The sequence below is a fragment of the Corvus hawaiiensis genome, chromosome 2, assembly GCF_020740725.1.
Source record: "Corvus hawaiiensis isolate bCorHaw1 chromosome 2, bCorHaw1.pri.cur, whole genome shotgun sequence".
Taxonomy (NCBI): domain Eukaryota; kingdom Metazoa; phylum Chordata; class Aves; order Passeriformes; family Corvidae; genus Corvus; species Corvus hawaiiensis.
In genome coordinates, this window is record NC_063214.1 from 36,559,235 (window position 1) to 36,575,456 (window position 16,222).

A 16,222-nucleotide genomic window follows, 5' to 3' on the forward strand; every position below is an offset into this window, starting at 1 on the left:
TCTTGTATAACAGAAGGTCAGCTCTCCTACCTCTGGTGTCCAAAGGTCTTGGTCACACATCTTCCTCTGATGTTCTTTTTCCCTGCATCACAAGTAACTAGTAGAAAAGACTCTCTCCATCAAAACCTGAAAAGCCATTATGGTGCTTACATTCAGAGCAAACCAGTAGTTCACACAGTGGTACTAGAAACAGATGAAACTGTGCTCTGAATTTGCACAATCTATTTATATTTTATTTTCCTTTACAAAATGAAGGTGGGGGGCAATTTTAGAAACCATCTGTCTGTCCTGGTCTATATTTTTAACTGGAAGGTCTCTGGAAAATGGACTGTTATTTATGATATTCCTCTACAAATCAATAAAACTTTGATAGCAAAAAAATATCTAACCCAATTGTAGATTCTTCATAGCCCTGCGTTGATTTGATCATTCTTATTATTATTAGGCAATATCATTGTCATGCACATGAATACAACACAAGGTGCTCAACACAGATCACATAAAATCATTTGAGATGTTTTCTTCTAGTTTTTCTCTTTCGTTTTCTCTTCTGAACTCAGTTATGTGTTTATTTTCTACAATCTGCTAAATTTCAAGGAGCTGCTTTGATCTATGTATATCTACATATATTTTCCCACTGCTACAGTGTTATTATTAGCTTTGTATACTTTCATGTGTCTTTATCTATCAACCCTATTACCAAAGATGCTACTGGAGAAACTCTCTAGACAAAATAAATTTCAGTCATTAGATTCACACGGAGTGTTCAGGATGAGAGAACCTTGGGAAAGACAAAATTCTGATTCATCTTCTTCCAAATATATGTTTAAAATAGGTCAGCTGAAATCATCTAGAGGTGATTATCTTTCCCAGGGAACTTCAGAGGGAATCAGGAAATTAACTTAGGCTGGATAGTTAACTTTCAGACAGTTATACTAGGGAGAGAGGGGAAAGCCATTTATTTTACCTGAGAGAAGGCAGGTATCCCTCAAAAGGCATAATGATAAACATTACTCTAATGTTTGGCTCAAGAAGTGTCTCTGTCTGAGAATCTTTAAAATGGAAGGAAAAATTTGTTTTGGAAAACAATAACCGCACATTGCAGTTTTATGCAGTTTGAATGGGTTGAAGAAGTGAGCTTTAGGGCTGCCCAGGGGCTGGAGGAATTGTGGTTCACAGTGTGAATCCCAGAACACACCTGGTCTCATGATGTCCAATAACAGTCTAGGGCCACTGCATTGCTTTCCACTTGAAAGAGCAGGCTTCATCAGAAATAAGCAAAGTTACTTATTTTCTGCATAAACCACCTAAGAGTAGGACTGGGCAAACAATCTTTGCATGCAAATCAATTGCAGTAAGATTTCATGCAGTAAGGAAATCCCAGCACATCCAAAGCCTTCACTCCTGTAATCTCCTGGAGTGTTTTGAATCAGTTTATGGCAGCTTCACACAATTTTCATGACATTAACTGCTGTAATGTGAACTAAAGCTGTTACAGGAATGACCACACCAAATCACCTGAGAGTAAGAATATAATATTCAGAGGAGTGTTGCAGACATAAAGAGCTCTGACCTACAGCTGCCCAGCTGTTTCTTTGAGAAAATTATCCCCCTCCATGATGTTATGAGCCCTGGTACCTCGTCCCCTAGGCTGTTGAGGCACACTGCTTGGATATTACAGAAATGTCTTTCTTTGAGACCTGCAGAATGAATGAGGGAAAACTTTTCTTTTCCATGTGTTTCAAGAGTCTTCAGTAAAATAATAAAATAAGTTTAAGATATGAGAAATTCAGCTCTTACACTATTACCTCAAACCCTCAAAATATCTAAACAAGTGGAATAGCTTACTAGGATTTTGTTTTATAAAACTTAGCTTTCTGATTCTTTACCTTAGGTTTCATGGTAGACAAGGTTTTAAATCAGTGGTCTTCTGACAGAAGGAAAGTCTGACACCATCATCTGCATTTCCATTTTAGACTAACTTTAATGATCATTGGAACTGTAATTTTTTTCTCTGTTGAGATGACTAATTTCTCTATTTTGAGACTTTCAAATTATATTCATGTGTTCAATAAATGCAAGGTTCTGTACCTGTGTCAAAGCAAACCCTGGTATTAATACAGGATTGGGGATTAAGGGATTGAGAGTAGCCCTGCTGAGAAGGACTTGGGGGTGCTGCTGGATGCTGTGTACTCACAGCCCAGAAAGCCAACCATGTCCTGGGCTGTGTCACAAGAGCTGTGGTCAGCAGAGCGAGAGAGGGAATTCTGCCCCTCTGCTCTGCCCTTGTGACATCCCACCTGCAGTGCTGCATCCAGATCTGGGGTCCCCAGCACAGGAAGGACATGGAGCTTTTGGAGAGAGTCCAGACCAGAGGAGGGCCACAGAAATTATCACAGGGATGTAACACCTCTCTTCTGAAAAAGGCTGAGAGAATTGGGGTTGTTCAGACCACAGAAGTAAAATCTTTGGGGAGAACTTATTATGGCCTTCCAATACTTAAAGGGGGCTTGTAAAAAGATGAGGACAGATTTTTTATTAGGGTCTGCTGTGATAGGACAAGGGTAATGGTTTTCCACTGAAAGAGGGTACATTCAGAGTAGATGAAAGGAAGAAATATCTTGCAATTGAGGAGTTGAAGCGCTGGAACAAGTTGCACAGAGACGTGGTGGATGCCCCATCCCTAGAAGCATTCAAGGACAGGTCGGACAGGGCTCTGAGCAACTTGTTCCGGTTGAAGATTCCCTTTTTCACTGCATGTGACATTAACATTAGCAGAAAGCTCCAAATGCTGGAATGGCCAAAAGCAGGGTTGTCATGCAGCTGGCTGAAACTTGTTAAAAAAACAAAGTGGTTGTGATAATGAAAACTTCTTTTTCTGGACTGTTTGAGCTGCAGTGACAGCGGCATGTATACACAAACACCAGCCAATAGCTACTTTTCTGTGCTGGAAGGTATGATGATATCCAGAACAGAGCAGAAAATCAACGGTCAATTTTTTTGTTTATGGGCATGCATCTTTTTAGCTGGTGGATAGAGAATGAACCAGCAGATTTTGCTGGTTTTCCTCAGGTTGACTGGTAGCCTTATGTATTTTAGACAGACCAAGTAGTTATTTCTTGTATTTGGCAGTAAATCCTTGAGGAAGGGAGTCAAGGAACTTGCTCAGGGAGAAATTTGGAGCAAATTGAACAGACTCCCTCCAAAATTGCTGCTTAGACAAGAGCCTTTCCTTCCCACTCGCTAGTACTGCAGTTCTTACTGCTATCACAGCAGTAAATGGTAAACAAGTTACTGCTACAAAAGAGATGGATGGGAATTCAAATATTTAAATCACCCAGCTGCCCATGGGGACCTCATTAGTACCCAGTTTGCCTGTGAAAACACCACATTTCAGAAAGCCGTCGTGTTATTACCTCACTCGCAGTACAAACATTGCTGTGTCATGACACTTCATGAACCCCAGAAAACCTGCTGCAAACAGACTAATTTAGATTTCCTGCACAGCAGGAAAGAAGTCCAAACACTGACAGAACAGCTGACATGGTAGCAAGCAAAATCAATCCTTAGATTATCTGTTTCTGATTTTTCAAGGGGTCCTTTCTTACAGATTTGGATACAATGTCCCCAAATTCACTCATTATTCACTTAATAACTGACCACATCTTTTTCCAAATATCTTTCTTAGTCTTACAAATTAAAATTATATATTATACGTCTTAGATTATTTTTAATTCATTAATTTCAGAGTTTTGAAAAATTGCCTCAAAAATATTAAACTGACATTTTTCAAAGGCGAATTGCCTTGGCCTCAGTCCATTCCCATTGCTACATGAGCGCTGTCTTCTTCATAAGGAAAGTCCTGAGAGGGATAGAATTAATTCTGATTCTTTTAACTTTCTCATTCAGAAATTAAAATTGAAGATATGTAGAAGTCATGTAAATCAGCTGCTGTTCAGTGACCACTGAACACTTTCAAAATTCACATACTAAATTCTCATTCGAAATAAATCTTGTCTTCAAAACTTTTCATGTTGTAATATTTTCAGTCTAGTGAATAATTCTGTTTATGAAATGCAGTCCAGGATAACTTACAGGTAGCTTAAAGATTTAGGGAGCTGAGTATATAATGTAAAATGAACCCCCCTTCATCTCTCACAATGTGGGTGTAGATAGATAGGTTTATAAAGTGTGTTTTTCTATTCCTTTTCCCTGGAGAGCTTTTAAATGATGGGTCAGAAGGTTTAGATTAAGTTTTATCTCTTCTGGAGAGGAACATTCAAGTATTAGCAGCATGATGCTCACTAGCATATCACTGCTGGTGGACTCCACCCACCCTGACTTTGGTCATCTGAAAGGTATCTATCTACATCACGTTAGTGATCTGTATTTAAAGGACAGAGAAATTGCACTTCCAAAGTATGACTCCAACCACTTCTCCTTGACACTCATCTTAGGACATGGTGAACCATCCCCTTCAGCTACTTATCTCCAGCTGATGAAAGAAATTAAATAGCTTGCACAGACGTCTAAATTTCTAGGCACATGAGATGAATCTCAGCCTGCCTGTTCATTCACAGTAGATTTAAGTCATGCAGTTTCCTGACTGATACAACATCATGCCTGGATTTGCATCTCCGAGCTTAAGGATTTTACAGTAAAATGCAAAGGGTGGGCTTTGAAGAAATTGCTTCAAAAGAGGTTTAAAGACTGAATTATTTTTCCTGCCACTAACTTCCCTTGATTTCCCACCAAGACCCATGAAACTTAAAAAGGCTGCCTATATCTTCCGCATTCCTAATATATTCCTCTCCCCTCCAAAGCATATGGATCATATGCAGAGAGAAATGTGTTTTTATAAACAACTCAGCAGTCAGCAGGAGGCCAGATGATAGCTAGCTGGTGAGATGCCAGCTAAAGACAAGATATTCCAACATTACAGGAGATGGAATCAGATAAGCCTAACTCCAGGAGGGTTTTGATTTTTATCTTAATAATTCTCTGTCCCTGCATGGCTTTGAGTAAAACACCATAAGAAACAGGAATGAAAAAGCCAAAGCTTGTGACAAAAACTTTTTTTTAGTATTGTACTTGTTGGAAGAATCTGATTCAGAGGATATTATAGTTTATCTGGTCTGCTGGCCATCAGAAGAGATTGAGATTGGATAATGATCAATTGTTACCTGCCACCCTTGTTAGATTTACTTTCCAGTCTGTCATGTTAATCATACTACCAAAAAAAATCAAATCAAAAAAGCAAAGTTGACTTTTTTACTACAATCAAACAAAGAGCTCTAAAAGCAAAAACTGGCTGGCAGTTTGTATATCTTTCATTTTCACAATATCCTCACCCTGACAGAACTAGCCAGCAAACAAACGTTGAAAAGGACACCTTGGGGAGATCTTCAAAGTCTGTATCCTTTTACAGGCAATGACATGAAAATTTTCATATTTATTTAAACTCTGTTCTTGTGCTTGTATCCCATGAAACATTTAGACTACTTCATCTTATTAGTGAAACTATTATTCTTTCATATTTACATCCTTTTAACAGGCATGTATTCTTTTGTATGGCTAATTACAGACATACAAATAGCCTGTCTCAAATTGCTGCCAAAAAGCCATTTGCTTGACAGTTTTCTGACACCCTTGACACTCACTATTAGTACATTTTCTTCTTGCCTTCTAAGAGCATTCTGGTTCTAGATTTTATTGATATGTAAACCTAAACCTGAAAAAAACCATCTAAAAATATTCTAATTATGTCAGCAATTTTTGCTCCATTTTTAATACATCCATGTACTCCATTTTTAATATAGCTCCCAACCAGCTAGATCTCATCTACTGTACTTATTCCATTACTGTTAGCAAAAACCTTCATAATTTCAAGTCACAATAAAGAATAAAAACCCAAAAAATGAGAATGAGTAATGTGTGCATTTATTTTGTTTAATGTTGCTGTGGTTTAACCCCTGCCAGCAACCAATCCCCGGGAATTTGCTTGCTCACTCCCCAAGCAGCAGGATCAGGGAGAGAATTGGCAGGGTAAAAGCTGGAAAACTTGTGGGTTTGAGAAGGAAAGCAAAAGCTGTGCACACAAGCAAAGCAAAACAAGGAGTTAATTCTCTGTTTCCCATGGTCTGGAAGGTGTTCGGCCATCTCCAGGAGAGCAAGGTGAAGGAAATTAACTCCGACCCAGCCAAAACTAGCAAAAATGGACATCTGAATTGAACCTGGGGTATCCAGGCCATGGGAAGAGGAGTGGTGTTGTGGGATTCTACCACTCTTCCTCTCTGGTCTTGTATAGATATTCCTGAAGGGATTTCAGTGAACTTATTGATGATAATGCTACAGCAAAGAAGAGAAAAGGAAATGCTATTCTTCTTCAAACAACCTTTTTGCTTCAAAGCTGTCACTTTGATTTCAGCACTTCCCCAAGCTAAATAATTGAATTACAGATAAAGGCAATGGTATTTGCTTGGGTGGGAAAGATATTAGAATGGAAATGTAACAAATATCAAGTCAGTTTAGACACTTAGTTTTAATCCTAATATCTCTTCCACTCATTCTACTTTGCTGCAAGGTAACATTTCCCAGTATAAATAATCCAAGCTGTAATTTCATATATCATACTGAGGATAACACAAGGTTTCTGCACTCCTTAAATGGCATTCAAACCCTACTTAAAAACAAACAGGTGGAACTTGGGTGTTGTAAAGACTTGTGCTGTAAGATCTGCTGTCACCCTACAAGAGATTAAGTGACAGAATGATGAGCTGACAAAGAAACGGTTGTAAGGTAAAGGTGTCAAGTTAGGCCTGAGAAAGCTCTGGATTCAGCTCTCTGTCACAAGTAAACTCTTGGGGAAACCACCTAATCTAATCCCTCTTGTCTTTCCCTCCTTAGTTCTTCTCTGTAAAAGGCATATTCTAACAAACAGTCTCCCAACTTCCATTACTCCAGTCTATATGGACTGCAAATTCTTTAGGACAAGATCTCTGCCTTTTATTCAATGACAGAACAGTGGTGTGAAAGTGTTTGGTTGACTTTGTGCCACTGGTACTTTATTACACATAATAAAATAAAAGCAGTGTTTATTGAATGAGCTTTGAGTGCACAAGGGCAGATAACAAATGAGAGGGGAGATAATAATAAAACTTGTGAATGTAAATTTAAAAGGTAAGATTCATAATACACATGCCAGATTTTTGGGTGGGGCCCAATGAAGGAACACATTTACTGAGGAATCCTTTGGAAGCACTGATGTGACCCTTTTCCATTACCAGTGATGCCCATTTGAAACCAGTTAACACAGAGACCAGAAATGTGTTTGCAGAGTTTTGTAACGGGAATCATGGGCTTGAGGTGCATGCAGCATAAATGCAAACATGTGACTATCTATGTAGGCATTGAAGAAGAAGCAGAACAAGCATTAAAATAGTGGCCTGTATTTATATCAAACACCACTCCCAAGACATTTCTCCCAGGATACTGTTCCCAGAGGTCCAGATGAGGAATATGTTGTTGATGTGACTCCTACAAGGCTTTCCCTCTGATAAGAGCCAAACACAAATGATCTGTCTATGAAAAATATTGTGTTTCAATAGCAGGAAGATGGCAACACAGCAGCAGTATATCATATGTCGTATATTCCTATTCCTTTTAACGCAACAGGAAAACAGATACATATTTCAAATCACCAAGGGAAAACAGACCACAAGCAGCAATCTTGACTAAGATTGATGGAGCCTGGAACAAGCAAGATTCTTAAGCAAAGACCACGAATTGATTACAAAGGTCCCAGTCCCTTCTAATAGAGGACCTCTACTGAAGTTTTATCAAAAAGAGCACTTTTTGTTGCTGCACACCATTACAGCAACACACAACACAAGTTGTCTTCCTGCTGCTGAAATTCAGATGAGTAAATAGCAGTGTTTGGTTGATGTTGCATATGTTTCAATAAAACTAATATGACAATTGGTTCATTATACAGCAAGATGTAGTTGAATTACTAGCTTTAGTGGCATTTCTAGCTGTGTTTTGAAGAGTCCATACCAAGCACTATGAGGCTGATGTTACTTTAACAAACACAAAGAGCAAGAAACAAAAAATCTTCCCTGAAACTATAAATTATTCATACAAATTACCTCTAAGGAAAGGTTGTCCATCTGATACATCAAAATGCAATATCCACAGCAAATTATTTTTCTGGAGTAAAGATGCAAATACACAATGGTTCATCATGCCACTTGTGTATATATTACTTGATTTCATCTAGGTAAATGCTATCCTCATTATCAAACACAGCTACCAGTGACTTCTGGTCAGAAGGTTAGTAGCAACACACAGTCATTAACTACCATACTTTTGCTGTCTCTGCTGACTTTTGACCTTGAAGTCAAGTCAGATTTTCCTGGCTCAATGCTTGGAATATATTAGAGTGAACTCCTCATGCTTGACAATTCACATCTTCCCTAACCACATTTGTTTATAATTTCAACAGGATGCACCTTTCTTTACCACTTTGTTCCCTAAAACTCATGTGTACAGCCTCTTAGCCAGCTGAACAACCACAAGCTAAAGAGCAAAACCACATCAGTAGAGAGTTTCATGACCTATGTTCCCTGTGGATCACCATTGTCCCAATTACACAGTACTGCTGCATGCAGGTTATTAATTGATGCACAGCAGCAGAGACTGTGGTTCATTTCACTGGTAGTGATGAATACTATCCATTGTACTGTGTCCCAGAACCTGGAGTGTGAAAGTCACTACAGGAGGAGAGCAGGGACTTTAAAGAGGTGCTATAACTATACTCCATTATTGCCCAAGTGGAGAGAGACTAATGACTCTAAGCTTCATTTAAAAACTTTGCTGGGTCTTTAAGTAACTTATAGCTCTCAGCCAATTCAAGGTAAGACTTAGAGGTTAAGATTTCACTAATAAGTACACAGTCCTTTCTCTGGCTTCAAGGGCAAGTGGCTTGGCATTGTCATCTACACAGTGAACCTCTCATCCTCTCCAAAGCTGCATGGTCTCATCCACTCTGATGCAGATAGCCCAGACATTGTCTAGGAGAGAACTGGATTGCATGAGGCAAAAACCACAGCAGGGACTCTGCAAGACATGGCATGATACAGATGGGGATAGCATGGTATTTGAGCCCATGCCTTGGGTCTCTGGGTCACTTCTATAAACAAAACCCAACAAAAAAGGTGCCTGGGTTCCTCATGGGCTTTGCTTTGGGACTGTGTCTAGGCTGTAGGCTAAAAAAGAGTCATAACTCCAGGGAGAAGACAGAAGATCCTGGGAGCTTTGACTTAGCAAGCAATAGTCCCACAAGAAAAAAAAAAATCAGTTGATTCAGAGTGAAATGAAATAGCATTAAAGTTTAATGAAACTCAAAATTCCAGGTAACTAGGAATTGGGGTTGCTAGCCACAATTCCCTACTAAGAAGAAGACAATATTAGTGATAGCAATACTCTAAGGCTTGCAAATGAGGTTAAGTCATGCAAAGAAACAACTTCCAGCTGATATGTTTGACCTAGGTCAATGCAGGGAAAACTCCCGTTAGTCTGCTCTCTAAATGCAAATCCTGCTTCAGACTCCACTGCAGTAATAATTCATAGCTTGTGCAGTCAGTCCAGACACCATGTGGAGTGGAAATTGCACAGTGGCTAAAGCTGCACAATGTATACAGATGTATTCACATATCTCTTCTGCCAAGCCTTGACTGGCAGTCCTAAGGGCCAAGCTTCTGAAGTGTCAAGTAAAGGGTGAGTTGAACCCTACTAAGAAACCCAGGAAAATTAGGTGAAGATCTTTGATTACTCGCTAAGTCACAATTCTTCACCTATAAATGATGATTCAAGTGGGTAAAACAGCAGTCCTTTATTTACAGGAAGAAAGGGAAACAGGAGGACACAGGACAATACAAACAACCAGATATTCTTTTTCCAACCAATCCTTAAAATTCTGTTCTTGAACTTTTGGTGACTCAATTGCTTCTCTCAATGAGACATGGAGTTGTGCCCCATCTCCTCTATGGCCCATGGAGCACTTTTTGTCATATTTCTATCCTCTTCAGTTTTGGTTCTCTTTTCCCTTTTTTCTCTCTGAAATATTTATTTTGTTCACTTTTTTTATTCTAATGCTACAGGTGTAATACTTCAGTATCAAAGGTTTACCCCAAGGAGCTCTAAATAGCTGTCATAGCCTCACTGGTACTAGCAGCATCACTCTGCACCTCTCTCATGCAGATAATACCCTGCAGGGGAAAAACAAGATGACTACAGTAATGCCAGCAGTAGTTTACTTTCATTGGGATAAAACAATAATATTTTTACTTAGTATTGATCTGATTGATTTTCCTTTCTCTGCACAAGACAAATTCTCTGACATTTTTTCCTCACTGAAACACACTGAATTTATTAGCTGCTCCTGGAGACATCCAGCAGGTTCTTTCCAGACAAGCTTCTGTGCCATCATTGCTCATGACAAGTGCAAGTGAGAAACCTGGCATCTCTCTTGTCCACAGAACTGAGCAACAGCCATGTACTGGTAGGTCACTGCTGACTCTAAGTCAGTTACAATCAAATCAAGTAAATGCTGGAAAGCTGATGAAACCTTTATGGATAACAAAGACTATTTTTAACACTAACTCTTGCTCAAAGCAGGACATTTACTCAAAAGTAGGGTACCAGAAGCAAAGAAGCAAGTTTGAAGGGTAGTACGTTTTGCCAGACAGTGCAAAAGAGTTTTGAAGCATAGGAAAAAAGAGATATGCAAGTTCTTTTTTATGTATTTTGATGTGTCTCCAGTGTAGGCACTTACATCTCACCCAAACTATATTCTTAGACTATAGTTAATAGAATAGTTATAGTTAATAAAAGTTAGCTAGTTAATTTATTGTTAATAGATCATCCTTTGATATTAATAGATGCATATAGGAAAGAGTTTCTTCCTAAGGTCAACAAAGGGAAAAAGCCTTTAACAAGCCCATTTCCTTCATTGTATCAGAGCCCAGAGTAGCTGGCTCAGATGCAAATATCTAGACTTTCCTGTGGTAGGAGAGGAAGATCATGCTGACTCTCTGGTATCCCACACAGATTCAGTTTCCACAGACATTTCCTGGATTAACTCTACCATTTATTACTGCTGACAATCAAAAGGGATGAAAATAGATCAGAAGGCAGTAAGGTAGTTTATTCTCTTCACTAAAGGTTAAACTATTGAGTGAAAATGAATAAAAAGAAAATGAATATGAATAAAAATTTTGAAATAGTTTACTGAAAACCACATATGCCTCTATAAAAGAAAATCTCAGTGACATATAGAAGAGATAGCTGTGCTGTCTCAAGTCTCCTCCCTCCTCTGTAGGCCAATCACCCTTATAATACAGCATCTTTCATAATGTATTGCATTGTGGCCAAAGACTGTTCCTCATGGTGAAAAAGGTGTGGTTAAATAGAAATGTGGTTTTATTTGAAAATCATTTTTGACATGACTTCTTTTAGCAATTTCACCTTTTTCTCCTAAAATGTTTGTCTTCTCTTGCTCACCACTGCATGCCTACATGACAGGTCTTTCTCAAGTCTTCAACAATGATAAATAACAACAGTGATTGTTGTCTTTGCAGTTCTGCAAAAACTACCCAGACACCACGGTCAGTGCAGAAGGACAGGGTGGAGCTGCTCCAGGTGCCAGAGCTGAGATTCCCCTGCAGCCCATGGTGCAGACCATGGTGGGGCAGCTGTGCCCCTGCAGCCATGGAGAACCACAGGGATGCAGAGATCCACCTGCAGCCCCTGGAGGAGACCCACACCAGAAATGTGGTCTCATCTCTTGGATGCCCAAGAGAGAGCTATGACACCATGGAAGCCTGTGCTGGAGCACAGTTCTGGCGGGGACTTGCAAACCCGTGGAGTGAGGTGCCCATGCTGGAGCAGATTCCTCTAGAATATATGACCGTGTAGGGAGACCCACACTGGAGCAGGCCGTGCCTGAAGGACTGCACCCCATGGAAGAGTGACCCATGATGTAGCAGTATGGGGAGGACTGTCATCTTCTGTCATCTTCAAGGATAACCATCTGCAGGGAGAAACTATATTTCAATTTAACAGGAATAAGCGCTTAAATTGGAACTTTAGGTTGTAATTCCTTTGGGAGCTCTATTTTCAATCTGTCCTCAGGGTTATAGGCCCCCTCAGAACTTAGACCAGACTGTAAATCCATCTAGAATCTATGCACAAGCCCCAGGTACTGTTTACCCAGCCTCCATCTCCCATCTCTCTCCAGGTTCCTTTTACTCACTGGCTAGTCCTGCTTGAAGTTCACCATCAAACCACCCACATATAGCCAGAGAGAGAAGAGAACAAGGTCACACAGAAAACAGTTAGACATAAAGTTTAATAGGAAGATAGGACAGATTGCAATGATCAGGATAATTATTTTCCCTTCTTACCAGAGACAAAATTCTAGATTTAATCTGGCCAAGGGTGTGCTTAAGTAACTTCATCAGCTGTCCAATGATCAGTGACTGGTCTTTGTTAGTGGCTCTATTATCTATGTTACAGTTTAGGTATCTGTGTGTTTAATTTTGATTTTTCCTGTACCTTGCCTTTTATCCTGAACAGCTATTAACCAGATGGCCTTAAAATCAGTTGCCATTGTAAATATCACCTATGAGGAGATACTGAAATATAATAAATGATCTGTCTGTAATCTAATGACATCTTTCTACTGTCCCTCATGTCATTTGTAAGCGTTGTACAAACAGAATGCTACAACTGACAGCTGCAAAAGAACTCAAAAGCTATCTCTCTAATCCTGACCTAAATGGGGACATATCAAATACCCATTCAAATGTGATTAAGACTTTCCTAAATCATGACAGATAGTAGAGAGGAAAGAAAGAAATCTGAGTGTACAGTGATGAAACCTGACAACAGTAGATAGTGTCTGCATGGTAAAGGAACCATTGTAATGACTCTATTTTGCATTTTAATTTTTATATGCTACATGGAATACACACAAAGTAAATAAGGAAAGTTATTTATGGTTACTTCTGAACTGCGTTTTGCCTATTTTTATATTTGTGTATGCCTTGTGTGTGGAATAGTTTTTGAGCCAAGCATCCTAGAAAAATTGCAATGATAAGCCCTGACAAATGTAACTGGCTCTGTTGAGTCAGCTCCTTTGCCTCAGATTTGCTGTCTCAGCCTTCCAAAGAGTCATTTACAGACACCACACCAAAACAATCTCATTCTACTTTACTTTAAAATTATCTAGATAGAAGAAGCTTGAAGTGATGTCACATCTGCATGGAAGCAAAACATTAGCAATCATATCAACAAAAATATATGAGGAGAGGATTAATATTTATGCCTACCATGTGTGGAAATGAGATATTGCATCCAAGTAGGGTACTCCTCAGGTGAGATTCTGATCTCAGAGATTCAGCTACAAATTAGGATGGCTGCCTTTAATTAAGATTCATTTGCATAAATGAAATCAAACTAGAATCAAAATATTAAGTCCTATCTAATGACTTCCAAGACACAAAAAAAAAGGATCAGACAGTAAAAGACTTGCTCATTCCTTCAGAGATTCTCTTTTCTAACAAATAAAGATTCATCTGGTGGGTTTTTTAACAGCAAAAGTCTGAAAATACAATTAAATGTCTGGATCTTTTAGTCTAGTCTCATTTGAAGATGCCTAAGATCTTCATCACACAGACAAAGATGCTTGTACATCCTTTGAAGCAGCAATCATGGTTCAGTGGAATATAAGCTTCACACTGCTGTAGTCTGTGTTGACATCCTTTTCAGCTAAATCCTAAAACATCAATCCTAGTCCAGTGATGTCGGGCCTCAGGTTGATGAAGCAGTAGTGATGTTATATATGAGCCTGGGCATTTGACTTCTACAAAAGCCTAGAAGAAACCCAAAGCTACCTATCTAGCAGTGTCTGAAGCACCATAGCTCTGCTGGGAGTCTGGGTCTTCTGAACACAGGGTGCTGTGAAGAGAGAACCACGCTAGTCAGTAATTAAGGCAACATTCAGGTCTGTACTGACCAGTAGAACTGGAGATGAAATAATTACTTTCCAGCACGGCAGACCTAATGAGCAATTACCAGTTTAAACACTAACAAAACAAAACACACTATTTGATGGGTAATAAATTAATTTCCCTGAATTGAGTCTGTTTTGCTGATGACAGCAATTGGTGAGTGATTCCTCCCTGTCCTTATGCTGACCACAAGCCTTTCGTTGTATTTCTCTCCCCTGCCCAGTTAAGAAGGGGAGAGATAGAATGGCTTTGGTGGACACCTGGCATCCAGCCAGGGTAAACCCACCACACAAGTATGAGCACATGAGCCACATGAGAGTACAAGTACTCTGAGGAGTAATACATTGTGCATGTCTTCTCCTGTTATCTGCTTGTCTCCCTTTATGATCTCATAAATTTATAACTTTGCTAAAGATGACAAGATGTGCCCTTCATCTTTCCAACTCTAGCTGCTCTTCTATCAGTGTCAGGAGAGGAAGCTCAGAATTGCTTTGCAGCTGTTGGCTTTCCACAGGACAGACCTCAGAAATGGGCACAGCTTGGCTGTAGAAATGGAACAGTGGTAATGGCAAGTAGGGAGAAAATGAGTCCACACCACTATTAAGCTATAGATATCACTGACACTCTAAGAATGCAATTACACAAGGTATTATCTCAAAGACAGTCTTGCATATATTTTCTAAATATCATCATATAATATTTCAGCTTCATCTCCTTATGGAGAACAAGAAAGTAGAAGTTTTTCCCAAGTCAACAAAAAGGAATAACTGTTTTCTGGCTTCCGTTCAATAATTTAACAGCAAATACACAATAGAGATTAATACTGCTCTTTCTGTGGCATGATAACAGCCTTAGGAGAGCATATGGCCTGGCCAACACACACAGCTCTACAGGAGTCCATCGAGATGTACCAGCTCATGGCAGCCAATGGCTGAGTCCCAGCACTTGGATCATTTATTATTTTCACATTGAGGTCATGAGGGAAACACAGCTTTTATTGGCATCTCCTGGTAAAAATATATTGCAGACCCAAGCAATCCTAAGGGTCCTCTATGGAGGTTTATGAGCTGAGGAAAAATAAAACCATGCTGCCTGTCAGTCTTCTTGAGCCACAGCTGTTTGATCAGATCTTGCGAGCCCTTTCCAAAGAGCTCAGCAAGAGAAAAATGTCAGACATATAGCTCCCAGGAGGCTTCAAAGGAGCATAGCTACAAAGCAGGAAATGTATCCTTCACCCTACATCCTCGCTGTCCACCAGCCTGGCACAGGATTTCTGTAGCACTGTAACAAGGACAAATGAACAGGATTAACACAATAGTACGGAGTCACAGTCATACTAAGATAAGCCTTCATACCAATTTCTGTCCTCAGCCATTCAGGTGTCTGCATAAGCAAATGCCTTGTGATTAAATTATACACACCACAGGTCACAGGGGAGCCCTCTGTTCTTCTGCACAGACATTATTTTGCATAGCAGTGTCTCAAATGGCAAAGGAGAAAGCGTGTCATAGAGGTTTTTATTTAGCCCAAATGCTGTTAAATTATTCAGGTCATTATTAAAATATGAAACAAGATTCAAATAGAAAAAATATTTAAATTTTTAAACAGGGAGCATTTTAATCTCCTTATTTGGATGGAATATTTATATTCCAGCATGGCTTTTAGCAATATAAAGGTCAGGATTCCTATCTGGGTGGAATGCTAACCTAAAGTACACACATTCAGTTCAAAAATACCAAAAAAAAAAAGAAAACCTTTAAATAGTTTGTTTCAGTCTCATTAAATAATTGACACATTGCACAAGACACTCAGTATAAATTCTCCTAACACACTAGTGATGCTAAGGATGAATTCAAATTGCTTGAAGTGACAATGAAAGTTAAGCACCTAGTCTGTGCTGATTTTTCTCTCTCTTCATAGTCTGCGGAGAGGAACAGGTGCTTCCAGATGGTGATTCTTCATACCTTAAGGGATTATGTACCCTCTGCAGTCTCCTATTCAATTTTGCCTAAGAAAGACTCCAGTCACTTTTTGTAGCCTAGCCTACTTTTTAGGCTAAAAATTTAAATTTCAATTACATTTATTTCAATTTCTTTTTTTCACATCATTAGCTGATACAAATCCCACTGTACTTACAAGAAATGCCACAA